Source organism: Equus asinus, chromosome X (assembly GCF_041296235.1).
Source record: "Equus asinus isolate D_3611 breed Donkey chromosome X, EquAss-T2T_v2, whole genome shotgun sequence".
In the NCBI taxonomy this organism is placed as follows: Eukaryota; Metazoa; Chordata; class Mammalia; order Perissodactyla; family Equidae; genus Equus; species Equus asinus.
Genome location: NC_091820.1, coordinates 97,832,662 through 97,860,151, shown reverse-complemented (window position 1 = coordinate 97,860,151; position 27,490 = coordinate 97,832,662). Strand labels below are relative to the sequence as shown.

The 27,490-nt window shown below is 42.2% G+C and overlaps 1 long non-coding RNA gene across 1 annotated transcript in view; it reads left to right on the top strand.

Moving 5' to 3' along the window:
• Positions 1-7,207: 7,207 nt before the first annotated feature.
• Positions 7,208-27,490, top strand: part of LOC139042659 (uncharacterized) — a 40,664-nt gene continuing 20,381 nt past the window's right edge. Inside the window, exon 1 of the long non-coding RNA XR_011499641.1 lies at positions 7,208-7,388. This is a non-coding gene — a long non-coding RNA (uncharacterized lncRNA). The remainder of the gene's footprint in view (positions 7,389-27,490) is intronic.

Sequence of the window (27,490 nt, the reverse complement as noted above, 5' to 3'; positions counted from 1 at the left end):
GTCTGTTTTTTTTTTTTTTTTAAAGATTGGCACCTGGGCTAACAACTGTTGCCAATCTTTTTTTTTTTTTCTGCTTTATCTCCTCAACCCCCCTTGTACATAGTTGTATATTCTAGTTGCAGGTCCTTCCAGTTGTGGGATGTGTGACGCCGCCTCAACGTGGCCTGAAGAGCGGTGCCATGTCCGAGTCCAGGATCCGAACTCTGGGCCGCCGCAGCGGAGCACGTGAACTTAACCACTCGGCCACGGAGCCGGCCCCAAAAGTCTGTATTTTAATAAAACTCCACAGGTAAGTCTGATGTGCATCCTCAATTAAAAACCCCTGCCCTTGAAGATGCTAGATTCAAATGAAGAAGAAGTAAGGTTGAGGCCAAGTAAACATGTAAAATAATAACTGAAATTATGACTGATAACACTATACTGCTGTTGCCTAATAGTCTCAGGCAAAGCACCACGAAGACGCTGATAAATAGAAACATCTTAGAAACCGAGGGCATTGAGAAATCTCTAGGTACTTCCCATAGCGCATACAATTTCTGAAACTTTTATACTAGTAACACTTTGCACATACAGATTTAACCTGGGGAAGGCTGAGCATCTCTTCAGATTGGACAGCTCTTCCCATGCAACTCATCAATAGTAATATCAAATAAACATAATGGTTTCTAGTACCTCTCTTTTTATAAGGTGAAAGAACAAGTCTGATTGTCCAGAGGGTCTATGGAAAATCTCAAAGATAGCTTTAGGTGCCAAAGATATCCAGCAAGTTATTTTACTTTATTTTACATTTAGGATTCAATCTTAGGAAGGAAAAATAATTAAAAGTTGTCAGGCTATTGGAACACTTAAAGTAGGACAGCTGGTGATGAGAAACGATATTTGGCTATTCATATGTAAGTAACAATAAAACATTTAAAAATAAGAATACAAGGTAACATGATTATCAAGAACCTTAGTTCTTTCATAGATGAGGGAGCTTTGTTTTCTTAAATAATCAAGGACATAATAAAGTCAACATACAGCACAGAAAATTATTCTGGTAAAAGATGGAATCTTTTTTATCTAGGCAGATTACACAGAATAACCCTTCATATTGTAGATGAAGGAAATAAGCAGTAAACCACTGAGTGTCTTGTACTGTGCTGGGCCCTGGAAATACACAATGAATGTGGCATACTCTAAACCTTTCAGGATTAACAATCTAGGTAAAGAAACAGATATAGCAAAAAAATAAAAAATAAAAAAAAAAAGGAAGAAAAGAAAAAGTGACAGAGATTGCTAGTTGTCTATCACATACCGTTACTCCCTGTTCTTTCTCAGTAACAAAACCTGATTTTGTTGCGGGGGGAGGGGTGGTGACCATGTACCCAGATGAAAAAAATGTAACTTCCTAGCCTTCCTTTTAGATAACCATATGACTAAATATAGGACAACGGTATGTGGGTAGAAGTTGTTGGGTGGGGCTCCCTCGAAAGCTTCATAATTTTGTCTGTGTGTATGTGTGTGTGTGTGTGTGTGTGTGTGTGCACATGCATGTACTGGGGTGGGAGAGGAGGAGTGATGGTAACTATGAGGCTGCTAAGCTTGGAGGCCCTTTTGTGTTACCTTATTCACCCTTGCCTAGGACACAGATGTGATGGCTGGAGCTACAGCAATTATTTTGTTACACTGAGGAACACTTGAGCTAGGAGGGCAGAGCTTGATCTTGGAAAACAAACAGAAAGATGAAAGAAGCCACCACAAAAATATTGAATTGCCTACCTTTGGATTTCTTTTATGTGATAGACAAGTAATTGGTTCTTCATGACAGCCAAATGCAATTAATAACTGACACAACATATAATTCAGTACAATGAGATACAAGGTCTAAAAGAGGTAAATGTAAAGACCTATGAGTGCACATTTGAGGAAAGGAGTTCTGCCTGGGAGACAGGAGTTTGGGGAGGCCTTCACAGAGGGAGTCACATTTGACCTGGGCTTTTAGATTATGAGTAGCTGCCTGCTAGGCCAGGAAAGATGAGTATTTTAGATGAAACAGTGTAACACTGAAATTCCATATTATTTCTGTGGTGAAACTGGTGAATTTTGAAAGATAGATGATGGATTTAGAAAAAGTTTTTGATTAGAAATGGATGATGTGTTGGGGCCTGGCCCGGTGGCATAGTGGTTACGTTCATGCACTCCACTTTGGCAGCCTGGGGTTCACAAGTTCGGATCCTGGGTGCGGACCTAGCACCACTTGTCAAGCCACACTGTGGTGGCTTGCCACATAAAATAGAGGAAGATTGGCACAGATGTTAGCCCAGTGACAATCTTCCTCACACACACAAAAAACAACCCCCCCCCCCAACAAACAAAACAAAGAAATGGATGATGGGATATTAATCATATGCAATCACTCCTCCTTAAGGGTTGATGGCCAGAAAAATTTTGAGAAATATCAATCAAGGAGACTGTTATAATAAAATTTACATATTTGCCTCATATAATTTTCTTCTTATTTCTAAAAGGAAATAAATAAATTTTTCCCCTGTATAATTCTATCCATACCAATGTTTAAGTTCTTTAAAATTTTAAATAAATGGGTAGTTTACCATTCTTCAGTTGCTCCTACCAAACCTTCATTTCACTATTGTTACAGATAACTTAGGAAAGTCATATCTCCTCTTCAGTATATGTGTGTTAAGAACATAAGTAGAGTATTACTTCCTATGCTATATTGAAAGTCTTGTACACGACTAAAATACTACACAAGACCTATAAATATTGCAATTTATTTGACTAATGTAAAAAGGGCTTTTCAGAAACAATCACCATTTCTCACATCAGTAGAAAGTTTTAATTTCTACTGATTTTTTTTTCTTATGAAATAGAGAATGTTTCTTTTGGTTACCAAGTCAGAAGCAACTACTTAAAAGATCCTCCTGATATTTTTTGGAGGGAGGAGATAATCAATATATTTTGTTAAAAACAAATAAAAAAGAACTAAAATAATAAACTATAATATATAAACAAAAATAATAAATAAAAAGGGAACTAATTATGAGAGGTCACACCAAAAGGAATCTATTCAAATATACTCAGAAATATTTTTTCAGATATGTTTGGGTCCTAATTAAGGTGGAAGTTATTTGAGAGGAAAATCCCAGTGAAAATTATCGCCCTGGCATTTTTACTGTACGCCAGAGAGTGGATTTTTTTTTTAATTTTTTTTTAAAGATTTTATTTTTTTCCTTTTTCTCCCCAAAGCCCCCCGGTACATAGTTGTATATTGTTTGTTGTGGGTCCTTCTAGTTGTGGCATGTGGGACGCTGCCTCAGCGTGGTTCGATGAGCAGTGCCATGTCCTCGTCCAGGATTCGAACCAACGAAACACTGGGCCACCTGCAGTGGAGTGCACAAACTTAACCACTCGGCCACAGGGCCAGCCCCCAGAGAGTGGATTTAGTCAGCTGAGATTGGTAGGAGCGGCTGTACAAGGGATATATGATAGGATATATATAGTGGAAGAAAAAACTGAATGAGATGCCAGATGTTATGGAATTTGCATCTTTGCAAATGTAAATTTTAAAAATCGGGTTGTTCTCAACCTGAATATTACTCTTAACTCACAACTGTACACTTCTACAATATTATGATTGAGGTTTATAATGATGACACCAATATGTGTCTGAATCATAGCAGAATTATTTATTTAGGATATACTTTTATTATTTGCAAACTGGTAATCTGGTCTGCTTTTTAACACCTCTAGATTAAGCAGAGCATCCTTATCAGGTATCCAACCTTGGGCTCATTCTTTGGCCATCTTCAATAACAGTTTAGACTGAGCAGTAATAAAACAACCAACAGCTGATAAATTTAAGATTTACGCTATTATAGCAAGAATATCTGTCACAAAATAATTATAATTTAACCAAATTTTTAAGAAATGCCACGCAGATCTTCCTAATAATTATAAGAATTTTTCATATTCTGCAGTGAGAAGAAATTACAATGAAGCATGAACGATGTAACTTCATTTCTAATTTGATAGAATGTAGTCTGTTGGTGTGAGCAAGATAAGAGATGTTAGGAATCGGCCTGGCCTCATTTTCATTTGAGTTAGGTCATATGTCCAAATTTGATTTGAGGGGCCCTGTCTAGTTGCATCTTAACTCACCCTTGGCTTCCCCAGAGATGGATATGACTGTTCTGCCTACAATGGGGGACATGCGGAGGGCCTTCTTTACTTAGTCCTCTGATAAACACAAGATAAGGATGAGTCTCAGGGAGAGTTCCCTGAAGCAGAGCCTGAGAGGGTGGTGGTTCTCGTGCAAGTGATTTATTGAGAGAGGACCCTCACATGCAGGGGCGAGGGAAGCAAGGGTGAGGGGAGGGGAAAAAACTAAGCCACTTGAAGACCAGCTTTAGCCTGACCCCACAAGGAGTACTGAAGTAGGATTTGGACCACAGAATTGGTCCACCTTGAGGCAAGGTGGCTGGCATTATGTACCCTCACCATCAGTCAGTCATTGACTGCAGGTTTCAGGGGTGTGTGGGCAGTGGGGAGTGTTGTAGAGTACTGAAGCTCTTATTCTGTAGAGTGCAATTCTCCAGAGAAGCAAGCAGCTGTAGTCAGCAGCTACCACCCACAGTTGCTGGGAGCTGGGTCCGTCTGCCTTGTAAAGGGGGGCTGAACTTGTCACCAGCAGTGTATGTACACTACAGTATAGAAACACTGTCATATATGTGTTAGGACCCCAGACTGGCCCTTAAGAAACATAACTGAAACATACAACGAAAGCACTGTAGAACTTGAACACTAAAACTATGTATGACATCGTTTCTAAAAATACGTTATGAGCACCATTAGCGATGCTGGGAACACATCTCCCTTTCTAACACTGGGTTTAGGAATATACTCTCTCCTCACCTACTCTTTGCTAAGCAGTAGCAGCTAGTGCTGGCTTCTAAGATCAGGGCAAGATGCCCAGTAGTGAAAGAACTGGGTTGGTTAGGAGAATTTAAGGCAGATGAAGTCTCTGGAATTGGGGATATGGGGTTTAGGGTAAAAGGAGCTGTAAGGGCAGGGTCTCTTGTTTGTGTCTGAGACCTGCACCCCAATCTCCCCCTGCCCCATTTATTTCTACTGGCCCTAGAGACATCCTTGTCTGCTTGTTTTTCCTCTGTCAACACTTTTGCTTTGATCAGGATTTCTATCTTTCCCGGCCTCTGGAATTGAACTTCTCGTGGCTTTACCCTTACACAGACATTTCCTAATAGTTTGACAGCTAGAAATAATGGGGGAAATTAAGTAAAAAGCCTTCTTCTGCTCTCTCTTTCCCCTTTTTCCTTTTAAATTTAGCCACTTTAAATAGAACACCAAGCCCAAACATGCATGCTCTTGTTGGGTGTTGGGAAAAAAAAATAGAAGTTGATTCTTCTGCAATTCAAGCACAGAGGCTTTCCTTGGTACGCAGGATAATGGGTTCTGAAGTGCCAGGAAGGAGTGAAGAAGGTGGTCAGGGAGCTAAAAAATGGTACAGGGCTGAGGACAAGGCAGTGCTTGATTTACCTTCAGCAAACTTGGGGACTTGCCTTCTCTGCCTTCCACAGTCCCTTTACCATCACCAGTCCTTCTCCTGAAAAAAACCCACTGTGGACTGCCTGAGGACAAGTTGGGAAGTGGGAGTGGGTGGGTGTGGAGCAAGAATAACAAGATCCCGGGTACTGTAGGCTCTGAGGGAAAGGAGGGAAGTCCTTTTTTGTTTTAATCTGGGAAAGGGAGATTTCCCTGTGTTTTTGGGCTGAGGTAAAAATACCTGATTCTACAGACGTCTAATGTGTAATTACTGCCGCTTGGGCTAGAGTCTGAATAGTATACTAAAGAGTCTCTTGGTGCTGTTCTAAAACAAGCAAAATCTTTGACAACATCCAAGCTTTACAGAATGGTGGGGTGAGGTGGGGATCCTGCACCTTTATCTCCAGTAGCCTTGGGCTGTAGAGGCAGTAATGGGGTCTGTGTGACACAGTGGGGCACAATAAGTGAGTTGATTATGACTATTGCTATTTTAGTCATCTCCTTTGCTGCCAGCCTTCAAGGGAGAGACCCTTGTTTTATTGCTTGCTGCCCTTCTTCCTCTGAAGAGAACCAAGCCTACCCCACATGCATGGATACTGAGGCAACTATTAGGGAAAAAAAAGAGCACTTGAAAAGAATTTATGGCCATTTTCTCAGTGATATTTGAGAAGGACCAAGACATATCAGAGTTTATGTGAGTTAAGTCTTGACTTTATTTGTTACTAGCTCTGTGACCAAGGGCAAGTTTTGAGTTATCTATCTCACTGACCTGAATTTTCTTAGCTCCTTTAGAAACATACAAAGGAGGGGAGGAAAGGATAATACTGGTAACTACCACCAATAATTGTGAAGATTAAACAGTAACAACCAAAAAGTGAGTTTAAAGCACTGAACATAGTACCAGGTCCATATACGCTCAAATGTTAAGCATTATTATTATTTATTAACTAGAAAGTCTTAGCTGAGACGACATCTCCATCAAAGTCAATAATTGTAATTTCTATTTCAATATAACGTTTAACTCTATGCCATGCGATGTTCTATGTGCTGCTCATATGTGAACTTTTAAAATTCTCACCACTCTAGAGGTAGGTACTACTATTATACCCATTCTACAGATGAGGAAGCCAAGGAATAGCGTGCTTAAATCACTTGCCCAAGATTCCGAGGCTGGGTAGTGGCAGAGTGGAGATTCAAACCCAGAAGTCAGGTTTACAAACTTCTGTGCTCTTAACCATTGAGATGCCAGGTTTGTCAGACAATAACCAAAAGGAGATGGGGAATGGAGGGTAGAAAGGGCACAGGTTCAAGGTGAACAGTCAGAAACCGCAAATTTAAGAGTCTGAGTTGGTCCGGAAGCTTAAAGGCATCAGTATGAACTGTTCATGTTGTAAACTTACTTAGGTTCAGCTCGTACTTAAAAATTATCGGTAACCTTACAAGTCGACTTACAAGCAAACTGAGAAAATGTTCAATAGACGACTATGACTAAGAGAACAACACTGGTCTTTCACCCGATCTTTGACCTGGATCTCCCAATCAAGCAACCTGCATACAAGAGGGCCTTGATGCGGCAATAAACATGGACGTGAAGGGGTTAATGCCGGCGTTGCGGGTGCAGAGGGCGAACGCGCAAAGGACTGTGGGAGCTCCGTTGTACGTCGCCCCATGGGCGGCTGGGAAATATCCAGTGCGCATCTCTATTATGACCGACCGTAAGTGAGGGCCACCGGCAGTCTGGGTTCTGGCCCCTGCTGCGGCTGAGGCTCTCAGAGGGCGCAAGGCAAGGGCTGTTGGCCACTCCCGGGAGAGCGGACAAGGCGGAGGTTTGTAGCACTTCTTTTGGGCCGAAGGGGAAGGCACGTCCTGCCTCCAGCCGCTCAGGGAGAGCGGAACGGAAGTGAGGGGTGGTGGTGAGGAGTCGGGGGAACTGGCAGACCGGTGGACCCGACGTCGAGAGTTGATGGCGTCGGTGACGGAAGGGGGCGTGTAACTACGTTGTGTAGGTGTTGTGGTTGAGATGTGTGAGTTTTGGTTATTTGGGGATGGGGGAGGTGGCGAACAGATGAATGGAGGTTAAAATCAGGGTGAAAACGTGTTGCCGGCTGGGCACTAGCACATATGAATCGTACCCGTGCCCGATGGTTTTATTGGAGTGATTTTATTGGGCCCCTGGTTTCAGATTCTACTTTTGATGGGTTGATTGATTCCCTTTAGCAAATTACCGAGTACCTGCTCTGTGCTGAGCACTGCCCTAGAGGCTCTGGATGAGGAAAGGAATTAGTCTTTATCCTCGACATTTACAGCCTGTCCGCTACTATATGCATTTGGAGACAGGCAGTTACAATGCAAGGAGATAGAGATAGATATATCAAGTGTTTTGAGAAAGCTGCTGGGGGGCGCCAAACTCACGGTTTGGGACGGACTTTGATGTGGTGATTTGACGTGTATTTTGAAGATAAAATAAGCAGGGCAAAACTATGTGCAGTTTTCTCCCAGGCATGTTCCCTCCCTGTTTAGCTCAGCGCAGCTACCTGGAGAACTGAGTAGCACTTCAGGCCCAGCCTAGTTTATTCCTGGTGAGAGCATTTTTTCCATCACAATGGCACTTCCAGGACCCCTACTGGAGAGTCAGTCTTACCTGAGAGCAAGGCCTCCCAATGCCTGTGGAGCCTGCAAGCTCTGGGTAGGATTACAGTGCGTGAATGAAGGGCTGTCTGGCCTAAGCATTTGAAACACTTCGGTGCCAGTTCTTTAGTTTTCCAGCAAACTCAGTTCACACAGAGAATTGTGTGCATCGAACTGGAATCCTAAGTAATCTTTTAAAACTTTTGAATCATCAAACATGCTGCTTTGTTTACCAGAGAAACAACAGTACAGGTGGCCCTCCCTATCGCTGGGTTCTGCATCCCCAGATTCAATGAACAAATCAAAAGGCCTACAATGTTGCATCTGCACGAACATGCACAGACTTTTTTTCTTGTCATTATTCTCTAAAAAATACAGTATAACAACTATTTACATAGCATTTACATTGTATTAGGTATTATAAGTAATCTAGAGATGATTTAAAATATATGAGGAGGCTTGTGGAGATTATGTGCAAATACTATGCTGTTTTATATAAGAGACTTGAGCATCCGTGGATTTGGATGTCTGCAGGGGTTCTGGAACCAATCCCCTGCAGATACCCCAGGACCACTGTATAGCAGACAATCAAAGTCAGTAGCTCTCAAACTTCCCTGTGCATCAGAATCAGCTGGAGGGCTCGTTAAAACACAGATTGCTGGGTCCAACCCGCAGAATTGCTGATTCAGTGGGTCTGGGGTAGGCCCCCCAATTTACATTTCTAACAAGTTCCCAGGAGATGCTGATACTGCTGGTTCTGAGACCACACTTGGAGAACTACTGGTCTACCCAAAACTGATAGTAGTAAACTGGAAAAGACATCTCTAGGGAAGAATAGGCACACTTCTAAAGGTTAGACATGTCTGAATTAAGTCAGAGTAGGTGTGATTTGTTTTTGTTGTTTGTTTGATATTTTGAATGAACGAGCAAAGATGAATCTTCATGAGCTAAACAAAGCAAGTTCTTTCTTCACTCATAGATGTCAGAGTTCTTTGTACCATAAACTGTAAAACAACAACAACAAAAAGTAACTTCTTTTCTTTTCAAATCTCTTCCTGAGTTATATTCAAGGAGCTAGTTCTTTACAGTGAAAGTTGATGTGGATCAAGGCTGTCCTAGGTAGAGAAGCCCAAGGTGACCTGGCCTACATGCTGATCTATATGACCCGATGGATTTTATGGTGTGGTTTAAGGCTGCCCCAGGGAGAGAAGCCCAGGGCATCCTGGCCCACATGCCGATCTATATGACCGCATTCATATCTAAAGTTATACGACCACACAATAACCAGACCCCATCTGCACTGAAACCATTTAATGACTTTTTACATCATCTTTTCTTTTTCCAGTAAAAATAAGTCATGTACCCATGCCTTATAAATTTAGCCCTAACCCTCAACACATTGCAGCAGCAGCTCTGACTGCCCATGAGTCCTGTCCCCATGCAGCGGCAGCAGCAGCTCTTTACTGCCCATGGGTCCTGTCCCCATGCTACTCCACACTATTCTCTAAATAAAAGAACAGTACTGCCAGACCTTGAGAGTCCAAGAAATCTTTCTTTCGACTCTTTGGCTCGCCATCCCCGCATCAAAAGTCACACCTCCACTTGTGTCATCACCAAAAAAAAAAAAAAAAAAGAAAAAGAGTTGTTCCTAATTTCTGGTAATGTATTACGTTTGAAGTTTAAAAAAATGAAAAAACAGTTTGTGACAATCTAAACGATACAGAAAAATTAGTATAAGGAGCCAGAATTGAGAATGTGTGATGAGTAGTAGTATTCATTTTTCACCCTCAATGAAACCCCTCCCTTCTCAGAGCACAGAGGGAACTCTAGAGCACAGAGGGAACCAGAAATCTTACTGTGCCAGAGCTTAACTTGAAACTTTCTTTTAGGGATTGGCCTAAACAGTCTCCTGGAGGGTGGCAGTCCACAGTTCTACCTACCCTCCAAACCCTCCCATGAGCCTGAAAAAGGCCAGTTCACATTTTCAGAAATGTCACTAATCATTCTAGACCCTTGTCAGTGTTGGATCCCAAATCTCTCCCCAGGCCAGTTACAAAACAAAAAAAAATACAACTCTACAACCAAACATGCAGACACATAAAACACACAAAAAGGTCCAAACAAACTGGCCTGGGTCTATTATGAGCCTTTGCAGGGGCCAGCAAGATGCTAGGATGACCGGTGCCCTGGATGTTTCAGAAAGCTAAGGATCTGTTGTACCCACATTCCAAGGGAGTCAGCAGGACACTGTAGAGGAGGAAGAAGTTTTTCTGGACTCTTTTAGGGTCCCTGGCTAAGTCTGAAAGTTAAATTGACAAAGACAGATTAACAGGAGAGAAGCATACAAATGTATTTAATGTAAGTTTTACGTGACACGGGAGCCTTCATAAGGAAATGAAGACCTACAGAAATAGACCTGAGTATTTTATGCTAGGTTTGATGCAGAGTGGACAGTCATGGAGGAATATGATAAGTAAGGAGTATGAGGTGAGTGTAGTGAACTGGGGGAAACTTAGCCAGGCCTGTTTGTTAGGATCCTTCTCAGCATCCCTTTGTCTTTGGAGATAAAGATGCTTCTTTCCTCTGGATGTAGATAGGGCACCTCTCAGATGAGGGTTCTATGACCTGTTTCAGGGGAGAAGGGGGGCAGCAGGTCAAAGTGGCCTTCCTGCTTCTGCCATTTTCTCAGACTCCTTCAGCTTAAAATATTCAATATGCCAAGGTACTGTATTTTGGAATAGCATGTCCTGACCCCCATCACCACTCACACACATGATTCTTGGATATTAATCAAATTTTGCATATGCTTGGTGAGCCTCTCACCTATGCTTGTGCACTGCTTCCTCTGCTCCACAGCAGCCCTCATCTCTACCTAATCTGCACCTAGTCTTATAGACAGTATAATTTTCTATGAAATGTGAGAAGATAAAAGGAAATAAAACAAATCTATGTTAGTTTGAGCTATGCATCACTGTGTCCTAAGTGATTCCTAAGTAGGAATGATTTACTTTTGTTGCTTAAACACTCAATATTTCACAGACCCCGAGAGTGGACACGTGGATGCTAAAAAGAATTTGGGGCCATGTGTGTCAGAGCAAGAAACACAGGATTATTCTAGAATTCAAATTCAGACAGGATTGTTTCCAATCCACATTTCTTACTTGCTACAACTGATTCCCTAAACAACTTTAAATCAGTATGTGGAGTGGGGTTTCAGGTCTGGCACATAACCACAAGGCTCTGGAGATCATTGTTTTATTTGTTCATCAGCAATATTGGCCTGTAGTTTTCCTTTTTTGTGTTGTCCTTGTCAGGCTTTGGTATCAGAGTGATGTTGGCCTCATAGGATGTGTTAGGAAGTATTCCATCTTCCATGATTTTTTGGAATAGCTTGAGAAGGATAAGTATTAAGTCATCTCTGAAAGTTTGGTAGAATTCTCCAGGGAAGCTGTCTGGTCCTGGGCTTTATTTTTGGGGATGCTTTTGATTACTGTTTCAATCTCTTTACTTGTGATTGGTCTATTCAGATTATCTATTTGTTCTTGGTTCAGCTTTGGGAGTTTGTTAAGAGTGTAAAAATTTATCCATTTCTTCTAGATTGTCCATTTTGTTGGCATCCAGGTTTTTCATAGTATTCTCTTATAATCCTTTGTATTTCTGTGATATCCATTGTAATTTCTCCTCTTTCATTTCTAATTTTATTTATCTGAGCTTTCTCTCTTTTTTTCTTTCTAAGTCTGGCTAAGGGTTTGTCAGTTTTGTTCATCTTCTCAAAGAACCAACTCTTTGTTTCATTGATCCTTTCTACTGCTTTTTTTTTTGTTTCAATTGCATTTATTTCTGCTCTGATTTTTATTATTTCTCTCCTTCTGCTGACTTTGGGCTTTGTTTCTTCTTCTTTTTCTCATTCAGTTAGGTGTAGTTTGAGATTACTTATTTGAGATTTTTCTTGTTTGTTAAGGTGAGCCTGTATTGTGATGAATTTCCCTCTTAGTACCACTTTTGCTGCATCCCATATAAGTTGGTATGGTATATTTTCATTTTAATTTGTCTCCAGATTTTTTTTTTGATTTCTCCTTTAATTTCTTCAATGATCCATTGGTTGTTCAATAGCATGTTGTTTAGTCTCCACATCTTTGTCCCTTTCCTAGCTTTTTTCTTGTAATTAATTTCTAGCTTCATAGCTCTGTGATTGGAAAAGATGCTTGTTATTATTTCAATTTTCTTAAATTTATTGAGACTTGCCTTGTTTCCCAACATGTGGTCTATGCTTGAGAATGTTCCATGCACACTTGAGAAGAATGTGTATTCTGTTGTTTTTGGATGGAGTGTTCTATATATGTCTATTAAGTCCAACTGGTCTAGCTTTTCATTTAATTCCACTGTTTCCTTGTTGATTTTCTGTCTGGATGATCTATTCATTGATGTGAGTGGAGTGTTGAGATCCCTTACTATTATTGTGTTGTTATTAATATCTCCTTTTAGGTTTGTTAATAGTTGCTTTATGTAATTTGGTGCTCCTATGTTGGGTGCATAGGTATTCATAAGTGTTATGTCTTCTTGGTGGAGTGTCCTTTTGATCATTATATACTGCCCCCTTTGTCTCTCTTTATCTGTCTTATCTTGAAGTCTACTTTGTCTGATATAAGTATCGTGACACCTGCTTTCTTTTGTTTGCCATTAGCTTGGAATATCGTCTTCTATCCCTTCACTCTGAGCCTGTGGTTTTCGCTGGAGCTGAGATGTGTTTCCTGGAGGCAGTGTATTATTGTGTCTTGTTCTTTAATCCATCTTGCCACTCTGTGTCTTTTGATTGGAGAATTCAGTCCATTTACGTTTAGGGTGATTATCGACATATGAGGGCTTAATGCTGCCATTTTATCACTCATTTTTGGTTCTCCTGCATTTCCTTTGTTTCTCGTCCCGTGTGTTTCGGTCTCCCAATTGAGTTATGTAGTTTTTTATGTTGTGTTTCTTTGTTTTCTCCTTATTTATTATTTGTGTCTCTGTTCTGCTTTTTTTTTTTAGTGGTTTCCATGAGGTTTGTATTCAAAATCTTATAGATAAGATAGTCCATTTTCTGATGGCCTCTCATTTCCTTAGACTAAACCAATTCAGTCCCTTTCCTCTTCCCCTCCTAAGTTATTTTTCTCACATGTTATTCCATCTTCTGTTGTGAGTTTGTGGTTAAAATGACAAGATTATCTTTGGTTTTGGTATTTCCCTTCCCTTTATCTTCAATGGTATACTTGAGTATTTGCTAACTTGTTCTGATGTATGGCTACAATTTTCTGATTTAGTCTACCTATTTATCTCCTTACTCCATACTTTGTAACCCTTTTCTCCCTTTTTTTTTTCAGGTATGAAGGCCTTCTTGAGAATTTCTTGTGTGTGTGTGCAGGGGGTGGTCTTGTGGCTACAAACTCCCTTAGCTTTTGTTTATATGGGAAAGTTTTTATTTCTCCATCATATCTGAAGGATATTTTTGCTGGATAGAGTATTCTTGGCTGAAAGTTTTTGTCCTTCAAAGATTTGAATATGTCATTCCATTCTCTCCTAGCCTGTAATGTTTCTGTAGAGAAATCCACTGAAACCCTGATAGGGGTTCCTTTGTAGGTTATTTTCTTCTGCCTTGCTGCCCTTAGTATTTTTTCTTCATCATTCACTTTTGCCAGTTTCACTACTATATGCCTTGCAGTAGGTCTTTTTACATTGACATATTTAGGAGATCTGATAGCCTATTCCACATGGATTTCCATTTCTTTCCCTAGGTTTGGGAAGTTTTCTGCTATTATTTCTTTGAACAAGCTTTCTGTTCCATTCTCCTTCTCTTCTACCTCTGGAATACCTATAATTCTTATGTTGCATTTCCTAATTGAGTCAGATATTTCTCAGTGACTTTCTTCATTTCTTTTTAGTCTTAGTTCTCTCTCCTCTTCTATCTGGAGCATTTCAATATGTCTATCCTCGATTATGCTGATTTGCTTCTCTATGGTGTCTGCTTGAGCGTTCAGGGAATCCGTATTTTGTTTTGTCTCATCAAGTGTGTCTTCCATCTCCAATATTTCTTATTGATTCTTCTTTATAGTTTCAATCTCTTTTGTGAAGTAGCTCCTGAACTTGTTGAATTGTTTCTCTTCATTCTCTTTTAACTCGTTGAGTTTTTTGATGATAGCTATTTTGAATTCTCTGTCATTTAGATTACATATTTTTGTGTCTTCAGGACTGATTTCTGGGAACTTGCCATTTTGTCTCTGGTCTAGAGATTTAATATAATTTTTGATACTGTTAGAGGACGTGGTTTTGTTCTTTCGCATCCTGGTATTATTTGCTTGCAGTTACCACCTATCGCCACTGGGTGGGGGTCAAGAGCTGTTTATTCTGAGCCCTCTGCTGGAGCCCGTGCTGGGTGGGTGTAGGGGAGGGGCACTTTCTTCTGTGTGCTCTGTGGGTTTTCTTGCTCTGCTCTGGTTGGCTTGATAAGGTCACCCTGGCACTAGCTTTCACCTCAGTAGGGGCTTTCCCTTAGGCTGTGAGGGACCTCAGGGATCTTTGATGTTCCTGTGAACAAGTGTCCCCTCCCCCCTTCCTTCCCTCTTGGAGGTCACATGCAGTCCCAGATCGCAGTCTTTTGGGGAAGAAGCGAAGTTTTCTCTTACCCTCTTCCACCTCCTCTGAGGGGGTCTCCAGCCTCTCCACCCTCTGACACGTGGCTGTTTCGGTCTCTCAGATGTCGTCTGTGTTGTGTGGATGTCCTCTGTTGGAGTATGAATGTCTTTTTCATTGAATGGTGGAGGGGAGAGATGACCAGAGAACTCACTCCACTGTGACGCTGACGTCTGATCATTGTTTTATTTGGAATATGGTTTCTGAGGATGTGAGTCCTTGCAACAGGTGAGTGAGAACTATAAAGGACAGGGAAAAAAGAGTAATTGTCATAATCAGTGTCACATTTTTTTCTTTACAAAATAAGATGAGAGAAAAATGAAGAACTCACTAGGAGGAGGAGCAGGCAGAAATATATTCTACAATCTGGTATCTGGAACTGATGACCCAGTTGCTGGGTGCATACCTATTGCTTTTCTCACAGCAGAGGCAGAGGCATAAGCATCTGTATGCCTGCAGCCAGGTTGCCTTTAGGTCCTATGACTGTGTTGGGGACAGGGAAGCTATTGCCTCTGTTATCACAAAAACTTTTCTACACTTGGTACGGTGATGAGTAAAATTGGAGGACTTAATCTCATATTAATATATATATCTTTTTAACTATAGAGGCATTTTAATAGCTTTTGGAGCTCTAAAAAATTCATGTAATTATCTTCCAAAACTGCATTGTAAAAGAGCCAAATCCAAATTCTGACTGAAAGCTGGAGTTCTGGTTGGAAATGACCTCGCCAGAAATGTGTTCTCTAATTTCAAGGTCCTTAGAGGAGTTGTCAGTGCCCTCTAGCCAAAGACCACCAGGGACATACCTGTGGGTGAACAAGTCGGATTGATTACTCAGGGTGTCGAGGGAGAATGTACACCATGGGGAACTTGTGGGGTGTCTCAGAGGGTGTTAGAAAGGATTTATTATTGGATTTGGACTTGTGTTAGGTGATTCGGGGGTGGATTTAAAGAAGTGAGGCTTTGCTCTGGATTGGATTCTGTTAGGAAGTAACAGAATATGCATAGGAGTAATTCTGTGCTCGGATATCTTAATGAATCTTACCTAGGAGGATAGACTAGAAGGAGGCTAATTGGTAAAGTAGCAGCATTCGCTGTTAGCTATGATAGGAGGATGTTTGGTCGTTTTGTGGTTTGGTTAAAGTTCATGTTTTGTCCCTTTTCAGACAGGATTATGCAGTGGTCTTGCTTTCGTCTTGGACACTGTGGTCACATGGTGGCCTTTTCTGATGTTGATGGTCTGTGAAATTGTTTATGTTCATCAGGAGAACCCCAAGGCCTAGCTGTGAGGGCCAGGCCAGCTCCCATAGGTCAGTGGCTGCTTTTCTTCTCAGAGTGATCGCTGCCAGGTCCAGCAGCCTGTAGGAGACCAAAATCCTTTTCTGTCAGGAGCCATATATAACAGAGAAGTGGGTAGATGTGCTGAACAGGAAGGAATGGAGACTGGATGTGGATGAAAGCAGCTAGTACCCTCTAATGGAGCTTAGGAGCCTCAGTGAAAATAGTAGTCTCTTGAGGTAGTTTTTCCTTAAAAACAAGTCAGATCAGAGTATACTTAAGCAAGAGTAGTAGGTGGGAGAATGTAGAAGATTGTATTTTTCAAAGATGGCCACAGCAGTATCTCCCATCCCACACTCTCTTCCATAATGTGTCCTTGCCACCCTTTCATTGAGAAGTAGGATTGATGTCCCCTCTGTTTAAATATGGGTGGATTTTGATCGTATTAACCAATAGAATAGGGAGAAATGACACTCTGGGACTTCCGAGGCTAGGCCATAAGAGGCAGTGCAGCTGCTACCTTATCTGCAGGCACATTGACCTTTAGAGTCCTGAGCTGCCGTGTAAGAAGCCCGACTACCCTGAGGCTGCCAAGCTTTGAGAAAGCCCAGGCCCATAGTGAGACCATCTATAGGTCCTCTGGTCTGCAGCCCCAACTGAGGTTCCAGCTAACAGCCAACATCAACCAGGAGACCTGTGAATAAAGACACCTCTAGATGATTAAAGCTGCCACCAGTTGAGTTTCCCCACCTGAGGCCCCAGACATCATGGAGCAGAAACAAGCCATCTCTGCTGAGTTCCTGAACTGCAAAATCCAAGAGCAAAATAAAATGATGGTTTTATGCCACTGAGCTCAATCAGTGGTTTATCACAAAGCAATAGTAACCCAAACAGAGGTAGAAAGTTTCGTTAACACAAAAGGAATGCAGTAAAAGGAGCAAGGAAGGCAAGTAGTCGGTAGAGGGAAAACAGGCCAGTGACAAGGCATTTAGCTTTGCTGCTGCTGCTGCTGGGCTCTTTGGTCCCAGAGACCCCAGAGTGGACAGAAGTGAACAGAAGAGGGAAGAGTAGAAAGAGAAGTTATCCAGTGTGCTAAATGAAACTTCTGCAGATAATGCCACCTCCTTTGAAAATAAGATCTTGAACTATTTAATTATTCCTTTAACTGAACATCTTGTTTAAAACTAACAGAAGTGTGCGGGCTTTTTTTCCTAAGGGAAAAGTAGTAATATTAACATTAACACTGGCAAACTAGTAAATGAATAACAAAATTTAATATTACAGTTGCCTATGGTAACAATCCTTTGAGGATATCCCACTAATCATTTTCAGTCAATTATCTTGAGTTATTTATAAAAAATAATTTCTAATTTTCTGTGGTTACATGAAGGCTTGCCTCAGTTTACCTCATTTCAGGTGTTTACTCTGATAGTGCTAATGCTGAAACTGTCTGTGAAGACTGTTAGCTCTTATACTTCTTTGGTAACAGTACTTAATAACCAGAGGGTAAGGGACATCTGCTGTCCTCTGTCTCATTGTATGAGGTCAGAGGAGAAGACAAACAATATTATTTCCAATGACATGTATAGGAGTTTCAGTTTTTTAATCTGGCAGAATCCAGTTCACTTTTAAAGCCTCCATATGTTCCTATAATTTACATACATGAGTTGCTCTTGCTAGGTAAGTGATTCTACCTGTAAGTTAGAAGAGAAGTCGTAGTGTAACTATTGGAATTGTTTAATCGGTGAGCAATCAAAGATATTGGGTATAAATGTTGATTACAACCGCCAACTGACCTCATTGTTATGGGCCAAGTACAAAATGTCTCAGTCTCTTGTTTCGTTGTAAAATTTCCTGTGAATTTTGTGTTTGACTCTTTCAGTGTGTTCCAACCACACTCAACTACTCTCTGCGCCCCCACAGGAACCTTGGTCATCCCTCTCCTACTACTGAATCTGCATATTCCCTTCGTACATTCTGCCATGAAAAGTATTCCTGTCCATTCGCATATACACGAATCTTATCCAACACTTAAGTGCCACTTGTTTGGAAACCTTCTAGATCTCCTGTTCTCTTCATCATCTTTGCCTGTTTCTATTTTCTGTCACCTTCAATTTTTCATTATAGTTATCTGCGCGCATGTATGGCCTTTCTACTGGTCTGTGAGCCTCTGGAAAACAGTGTCTGTATTAGATTGATTTGGGGGTTCCCCACAGCTCCAAGACAGGTGTTTTGTTCATCATCAGGATCTGTAGAGGGCTCCCGAGCCTGGAGATGCTGGTGAAGATCACACATCTATTACTGGCGGAGCTAGGACCAGAACCCAGGTCTCCTAGTTCACACCTTGATGTTCTTCACTAGATGAAGGAGGAAGAGGAGAGGAAGGGGGAGGAGGAAAAGCAGGAGGGAGTAGTGTGCTTCATGAGGGCAAAACTTTGTACAGTAGTTCCCCCTTATCCACAGGGGATGTGTTCCAAGACCCGCAGTGGATGCCTGAAACCGCGGATATACCGAACCCTAAATATACTATGTTTTTTCCTATACATACATACCTATGATAAAATTTAACTTATAAATTAGGCACGGTAAGAGGTTTACAACAATAGCTAATAATAAAATAGAACAGTTATAACATTATACTGTAATAAAAAGTTATATGAATGTAGTCTCTCTCTCTTGAAATATTGTACTGTACTCACCTTTCTTCTGGTGATGATGTGACATGATACAATGCCTACGTGATGAGATGAAGTGAGGTGAGTGCTGTAGGCACTGTGATGTAGCGTTGGGCTACCGTTGACCTTCTGACGCTATGTCAGAAGGAGGATTATCAGCTTCCGGACTGGAGTTGACCACAGGTAACTGAAACCACGGAAAGCGAAACCATAAATAAGGGGAGACTACTGTATCCGATTTGTTCACTGCTGCATCCCCAGTGCCTAGAACTGTGCCTGGCAGATAGTAGGTACTCAATAAATATTTATTGAAATAATAAGCGATGGTGTAAATAGGCATTCATGTGCAAGGATGATAACAACCTTTAGGGGCATGGGTATTGTTTACTTATTACAGGTTCTTTTCTCATGCTCTGCCTCGATGCGTGGAAGGAGAAACACAAAGCCAGGAAATCCCAGCTTTTTCTGCGCTTGTGTTTTTCCACTGCTTTCTTGTACCACATGTCTTTCCCTGGTAGCAATTCTGAGGACTGTGAGGCAGCTCCCACTGAACTTTTGCATTAGTGTTCAGATAAAAGAAAAATGTGATGTTCTGGGCATGAAATGTCTTAATTTTATATGAAAGCCTTGTTGGGAAAGTTAGTATTTCATTAAAATAAAAAGAAAAAAGCAAAAGCAGAGCTCATTACTGTGGCTGCCTCTTATTGGCGTTGGTGTCCTGTATCAGAGTGGCACACTGTGGCTGGGGTCTAGGGTTTCCCCAGAGGCCTTGCTGTCTCGGTGGAGCTGACCCCAGGTAATTGAGCCCATGAATGTGGCCAAAAAGCAAGAAATAGGATGGATAAAACTACTACCCTTAGCCCCTGTACTCACTGGCCTGTGGTCATCATCCTGGTAACTTCTACCTCAAGCCTCACTAAGGGAATCCCCTGACCCCCAATCTGAATTCTTCCTCCCTTGGCGGTGGTCTTTTTTTCCCTTGCCTGTGCTCATTTGGTTGTGAAGAAGATACCCGTTCCTTAGCTCTCCTCCAATCTTCCCTCTTCCTGACTCCCACCCCCAGGGTCAAAGTGATTTAAACACATTTATATAGGAAAATTGTCCCCTCCGTTGTCTGTGGTGCCTGAAGATGCGGTTTCTAAGATTTAAAATCTGGGGCAGAAGGAGTGGGAGTAAGAAACCCACTTTGGCCTCAGTCTAGTCCTAAGCCGCCTGGTTTATAAGAACCCCTCCATCGGAGGAGTTAAGGGGGCTTGCCCAGATTAAGAGCACAGACTCTGGGGCAAGACTGCCTTTGTTAGAATCTGGGCTCCACACCCTATAGGCTTTTTTGGCCAGTCTCTTGTCTTCCTCAGCTGGCATCATGGCCTAGGCAGCTGTGATGTTAAACAGTCGCCACTGACTGTGTTTGGCAAATGCCCTGTAGATAGGGCTTTTCCGACTATCTCTCTTTTTTCTGCTGAGTTGTATCAAGTAACTACAAGCCATGCAAAGGAGGCTTTTTCAGGGAGCTGACAGATCAAATAGTGACAGTGCTCTGGGGGTGGGAGTTTTTGAGGAGCTCCAAGCTGTTCTGGCCCCTCAGGTGAGTACTAGGCAGCTGGTTTTCGTAGTTTACCACGGGTGTGAAGCTGCTGCTTCTCAGGCCTATCACTGAGCAGGGGAGAGGGGGATGGGAATGGGGCAAGGTAAAAGGCCCCAGAGATCGTGTTCTTAGCAAGATTCAGTAGTTTTCTTGAATAAATGCTCCTCGGACTGTTGCAAGCTTTTGGATCATCTCCAGAGTGCTGAACAAGCTGATTTGAACACTGTTTGCCAGTGTTCTCATTGCTCTTTTGGAGGAGTGGATCTCCGGAGGTTCTTACTGTTCTGTTCTGAAAGCCCCTACTCGTAGATTGTTATTCTATTTAGGGTGCGATCTGATCTCCGTATGAAGTAACAATCTTGGTGTGTGGATATTTAGGTCGGAACTTCTTAGCAGTGGGCAGGATTTGGACTAGCAAAGAAAATGCTGAAGGTGGCATTCTCCTGTGTCTTCTGGACTCAAAGTCTGTCCTGGACTGAGGCTGGGCTCTGTTTGTGAGCAGACCAGTAGGTGAGAACTGTGGGAAGCCAGTGAGATTATGTTGTTTTCGCCCCTACTAGGCCATTTCTCTCTATGCTCATAGACACCTGAAAACCTGGAGATAAGTTTGAGCCAAACTTCTTCTCCAGAGATGCACCACCAATTCCCCTTTACTGTTCACTGTATTCCCCAGAAAGTTTATTAGACTTAGTCCTTTCCTTTAGAAGGAATTTGGGAGAGAACAATATTAAAAAGGGGAAGCAAACATTTTTTGAATGAACCACTGAGTTGTGAGCTGGAGAGAGCATGGAAGTCTTCCTGCAGGAGGCATGGGATTTGACCTGGTCCCTCAAGAATGGGAGTGAGTTGGTTAGTTAAAGAAAATAGGTGGTAAGTAGGAAGCAGTTAAATTTCATGCAGCCAACTGAGATATCTGTAACGAATTCCCCTCGCTGAACCACAGCAAAATAAATCCCAGGTTTATCCCTGTGAGAAAGCCAGAGACTAGGCAATGATCAAAAAAATAAGGAGGGAGGCAATATACCATAGTGGTCAACAACCCAGGTTCTGATGTCAGACGACTTAAGTTCAAATTCCAGATTTTCTGCTTATATGCTTATTAGCTGTATGACCCTGGACAATCTACTTAACCTCTGTGACCCTATGATCTTTATCCGTGAAGTGAGAATACCTTCCTGCCTCACAGGTTTGGTGAGAAGATTAAATGAGATAATGCACCAACAGTGCAAAGCACAATGCCTTGCACAGAGTAAGTGCTCTCCAAAAGGCAGCCATATTTTTGATCTATGAGTCCAGCCACAAATCCATATACCAAACGCACAGAGCCTAGAGACTGTGGGTGTGGTCAGAATTGAAACTGTTTTTGAATGCTTCCTGCAATTGCTTTGCTTATTTCTGTTCTGTTCACCTTTAGAATTTGGCAGCATCTTCTTGAAACTGCCAGCATGTTTCCATCATGTTAGGAGGAATCATAAGGAGTGTTTTTTGTTTATATTTGAGACGGAACATTAAAAGGAGCGCTCACTTCATGGGTGGAGGGAGCAGAGCTGAAATAGAGGCAAAGATCGAGCAGGGAGAATCCCCAGGAGCTAGGTGAGATTCAGAGTGATGGGATTCTGGACCAGCTTAGCCTCCTACCAGAAGATTCTACTACCTGGGTGTTTCTTTCCTGGGGTTTCAGAGGTCCAAGGTTTTTATTTATTCAATCATCAGACAGGCACTGGAGCAGAGTGGGTGTGCAGTAGTATTAGTAGTAGTGTTTCCTTTCCTTTTTTTTTTTTTTTGAGGAAGATTAGCCCTGAGCTAACTACTGCCAATCCTCCTCTTTTTGCTGAGGAAGACTGGCCCTGAGCTAACATCCATGCCCATCTTCCTCTACTTTATACGTGGGATGCCTACCACAGCATAGCTTTTACCAAGCGGTGCCATGTCCGCACCCGGGATCCGAACTGGCAAACCCTGGGCCACTGAGAAGCGGAACGTGCGAACTTAACCGCTGCGCCACCAGGCCGGCCCCTGTTTCTTAACTAGAGCATGGGCTCTGGACCAGGCCAGGCTTGAATGTGAGCTCTTGCTTTTCCTAGCTGTGTGACCTTGGGGAATCTACCTAACCTTTCTGTGCTTCTGTTGCTTCATCTGTAACATGAAGATAATAATATTACCTACCCCACAGAGCTGTTGGAAGAGTTAAAAGAGTTAATAGATGTATATATAAAGGACTTAGACAAGTTCGTGGCATATATTAAGTGCTCAACAAATGTTAAATATTATAATTACTTTTATAGTGGTTGGGAAAGTGGCTAATTTAATTCTCTCTTTATTCGCTTAATTCTCTGTTTATATGCTCAACTAGCTTTGTTCACTGTTGTGTCTCCCATGCCTAACTTGGTGCCTGTCCTAGACATGGCACTTATGAAATAAGTTTGTTGGGTGAATGAATGAATGCTCACAGGTAAGCGATTCTCATACAGTGACAGGTACCATAACAGAGCTTGTGTACAAGGAACTTTGTGGGATGTGAGGGATGCGAAATGATATGCTCAACTCTGAGCAGTTCAGGGGACATTTTGTTGAGAGGGACTGTTCCCTTCTAGAATGTTCACAGTGCAGGCAGAACTATGAGAACAAACTGCATCCGAGAACTAAATAAAGTGATACTAGGAAGCCACCAGGTGGCAGTATTGCAGAGGGATGCAAGCAGCTGAGGACAAGACTTTCCAGCCAAGAGTTGATGTTTCTGTCTGAGGCAGTTTCTCTCTCCTCCCTACAAAAGTTCAAGCCGAGATTTCTTTCCCTTTGTCCCGCTGGTCCCGAAGCACTGCCATTCCTACCTGAGGCTGCTTGGGAGGCTGCCAGCCCTGTAGCCTCTCTGTCTTTACTGGGCAGAGGAGAGAGATGATGCCCGGTATGTTTCCAGTTCTTCAGATGTTGGGCTTCTAATTCCCACACCACTGGTCTGCTGTTTCCCCTGCTGTGCCCCTGTGGATGGAGTTAAAGGGGTGAGGGGAGAAGCAAAGCTAACATTTTTTGAGACAGTAGGCACTATATCAGAAATTTTATATAATCATTTCATTGAATTGCCACAAAACTGTGAGAGATTAATTTTGTCATTTATTTTATCCATCACCCGGCTTCAGTAGTTAACATAGGCATAGCCAGTCTTGTATCAGCTATACCCCCCACCCAACAGCACTAGATTATTTTCTGGCAAATCCTAGACAATATTTCATTGCATCATTTTATTTTTAAAAACTTTCTTACATAACTCTAAAAGATAAGGACTTTTGAACACACCACAGTACCATTATAATGCTGAAAAAACCAAGCAATGACACGTTAACATTATCAAATCTCTAGCCAGTGTTTAAATTTACCTGCTTGTCTCATTTTAAAAATTGCATTTGGTTTATTTAAATCAGGATTCAAACAAGGTCCATGGATTTCATTCATTTGACATGTAAACTGTGAACCTTTTTACACTGGGGGAAACTGAGGATCAGAGAAGACCATCTGTTTTGTATTCAAAAGCAATTCTCTGTTGAATCAGACCTGGTGCCAGTTGTTAGGGATATAAAGTTTAGGAAGACACAAGTCCCTGACCTCAAGGAGCTCAATCTTGTGCTCCTGTAATGCTCTGTGAATATATCTATCACAGGACTTATCACATTATGTTATTAGTATGTGGTTATATATCTGTCTCCCTAGATAGTTGGCAAATTCCTTAAAAGGCAGGGGCCATTTCATGGTCAACATTGTATTCCTAGTACCTAGCATAGTTCCTTGTACATAGTAGGTATTTAATAACTATGGGGAAAGGAGTGATTTTGTCTGGCTGGTCAGTGGGAACCAGTGAAGAGTTTCAAGCAGGGCAGCAGCATGATACGGTTTTCACTGTAGGTAGGTAACTCAGGTCGCCAGTTGAATTGAAGGCATGACAGACTGGACACAGAGAGGGCACCATTACCGATTCCATACTAGAGAGGATGAGAGCCAGACTAGGGCAATGGCAGTGAGTATGGAGAGGAGACGACAGATTGGAGAGTTACTGAGGACATGAATTTGGCAGGGTTTGGTAATTTCTTAGATGTGAAGAATGAGTGAGAGTTCCAGGTTTCTGGCTTGAATGATGGTGGTACCACCAATAGATTCAGAGTAAAGAGGAGAAGCAAGTTTGGGGCAGGGAAGATGAGTTTCTTTTTGGACATGTTGAGGTTGAGGTGTCTGTATCACCTTCAGGACGCACTATCCATCAGGATGTGTGAGACCAGAGCTCAGGCGAGAGGTCAGGAGTGAAGATCTGGGAGTCACAGTGTGCAGGTGAAACTCAAAAGCCTGACAATGGATGCCATCAGTCAGGGAGAGGACCTGTAGTGAAACAGGGAGTCAGCTAAGGAGGTTACCCTGGGGAGCCCTGACACTTACTGAAGGGCTGGAGAGTGAGAAGCCCATAAGAAAGATGGAAAAGAAACAGCCAGGGAGATTGGAAGAAAACCAGGAGTGTGTGGTGCCACAGCAGCTAAGGGAGGAAAGAGTTCAGGAGGGAGGCAGTGGGAGTGGTTGACGCTTTTGAGGCAGGTAAGGAGATGGTGATAGAGAATAGTTCAGTGTGGCCAGGGTGTGGTTGATGGTAGAGGAGTGGCAGGAGGTGAGCCCACAAAGGCCAGTTGGGCCCTCATGCAAAAGGGCCTTGGTCACCAGGCTAAGAAGTTAAGGCTTTAGTTCTGTAGATAATGGGGAGCCATTGAGGGGTTTCAAACAGGAGTGACCTGGTCAGATCGGGATGTTCTAGAAAGGTCAGGCTGAGGCAGCGTGGAGGATGCTGTGGAGGAGTGGGACTGGAGGCAAGGCTCACTGGAATGGAATAAAATGGCACTTGGGCTGTAGAAGAAGGGACTCTCTTCCAAGATCTTTAGTAGGTAAAACTGGCAGGCAGTGAAAACGGTAGTTAACACTCACTGAGCACTTATTATGGCACTATTCTCAGTGCTTTGTGAATTATCTCATGTAATTCTCACGACAAACCTACGGGGCAGATAATATTGTTAACCTCATTTTATGCACGAGGAAGCTGAGGTACAGAGAGAGAAAGCAATTTGCTAAGGATCACAGAGCTAGTACATGAGAGAGCCTAGATTCAAGCCCAGGTGGTGGCTCTTACCCATTCTAACCTGATTCGCTGCCTGCCCCTTCTTAACTTCTAGATTGTTTTGCCTTGATTAGATGTGGGGAGTGGGAGGGTGTCACTTAGGATTAAGTTCAGCTGTGAGTTATCAGACATCCAAAATAACGGTGGGTTAAACAGGGTAGAAATTCATTTCTCTTTCATGTTAAACTCTGAAGGGTTTAATATCCTGTCATCTTCACAGTGTGACACTTGTCCTCGTGGTACAAGATAGAGCTCCACCCATCACCTTCATGTTCCAGGCAGCAAAATGCTGGGTGGAGGGAAGGGGAGAACACATATTGGAGACAACTAGCACTTTCTACTGCATGAGAAATTCCAGGACTCTGCCATGGGTGACTGCACGGAGGATGGGGTTGCAACCAATTAAGGTAGAGAGTACAGGAAACCTGTTAGGTCAATATTTGCCCAGCACCTTTCTTTTCCTTTGGAAACAAAACCCTCTGCCTTTTGGAGGTGCTGCTCCTCTCCTGTCCAGCCATGCAGTTCTAGTAGGGACTTCCAATCATAGTACCCTGTTTCCCTAGCCACAGTTGGTTTGAGTCGTTCATAGGTGGACATGTGATCTAGATCAGAACAATCAGAATCCCTCTCTTTAATTTTTTTTCTAACTTAGATGGGGGAAAATATTGTGTCCTACTTTTGTGGCACAGCTGGGAGATGTGTGGCCAGGAATTGTTGGTGGCCATTTTATAGCCCCAGGGAGGAAGCTTGCCTTAGAGAATGCAGTCAGCATGCAGGATGAGCAGTAGATTCCTGTTGGTGTTCAAGTCTTTGGTCTTATTTGTCCCTGAGGCTCACCTACATCCTTGCCCTTCCTATAATTATGTGAGACTTCCAAAAAATTCCCTCTTTTGCTCAAGTTAAAGTTTTGTTTCTGTTACTTGCAATCAATAAAGTCCTGGTTAAAGCTGTGTTCTAAAAGTTAATTTGGGAATCAATGTAGATGTGTTTAGGGTCTGTGGGGTGATGGGGTCATAGTAAATAGCAACCAGAAGCAGGGAGACAATTTATGAGACCGTTTTAACAGTCTACGTGAGAAACAATGAGAATCTGAGCTAAGGCAATGTCAGTGAATACTGTAGCTCCTGGCTGGGCTTACCATGTCTCTTCTAGACCTTAAATCAGTTGCCCATATCTACAGGCTGGTCATCTTTTCCTGGATGGAAGACAACTGGTCACTATTCATTGTGAGCATATTTTCCTCTGTGTCCCTAGACATGGTTATAATAGTTGCTTAAAAACTCTTGTCTGCTAATTCCGATAGGTAAATCGTCTTGGGGCCAGTTTTCTTTGACTGTCTTTTTTCTTTAGCATGGGTTACATTTTTCTGTTTCCAATATGTCCAGTCATTTTGATTTGTCTCCTGGACATTGTAGGGACATTGTAGGACCTTATGTCCCTCAGAAGAGTATTGATTTGTTCGTTTTAGCAGGTAGTTTCTTTATTCAAATTCCATACTCAGTCTCCCCTTCAGTAATCAGCAGCTGAAATTTCTGCTCAGTTCTTTTGACTTTATCTGAGCTGTTTGGAGACTGCCCCATGCAAGTGTGGTTCAGAGGTTGGCCAGAGATTTGGACAGAATCTACACTTAAAAGATAAGACTGGAACTAGGTGAGATTCTCATTTTTTAAGGCTTTTAGTCACAGGGCAGGCCCCAATCAGTGACCTGCTGAGTGGGTAAAACTGAATCTTTAGCAGAGGACACAATTCAGGGCTTCAGCAGCTGGAACGTAGGGGCGCAAAATCCTAGAATGGGGAGATCCTGACAGGTGAAGTCCTAAATTCTATGTATAGATTCGCTTTCAGTTTCTGCCTGCTCTGGGTTGCTTGTCTCAGTACTTTCAGGTAGTTGTTTTTTAGTATTTTGTCCAGAGTGTATTGTTTTTATATCTGAAGGAAGGTGGCTTTGAT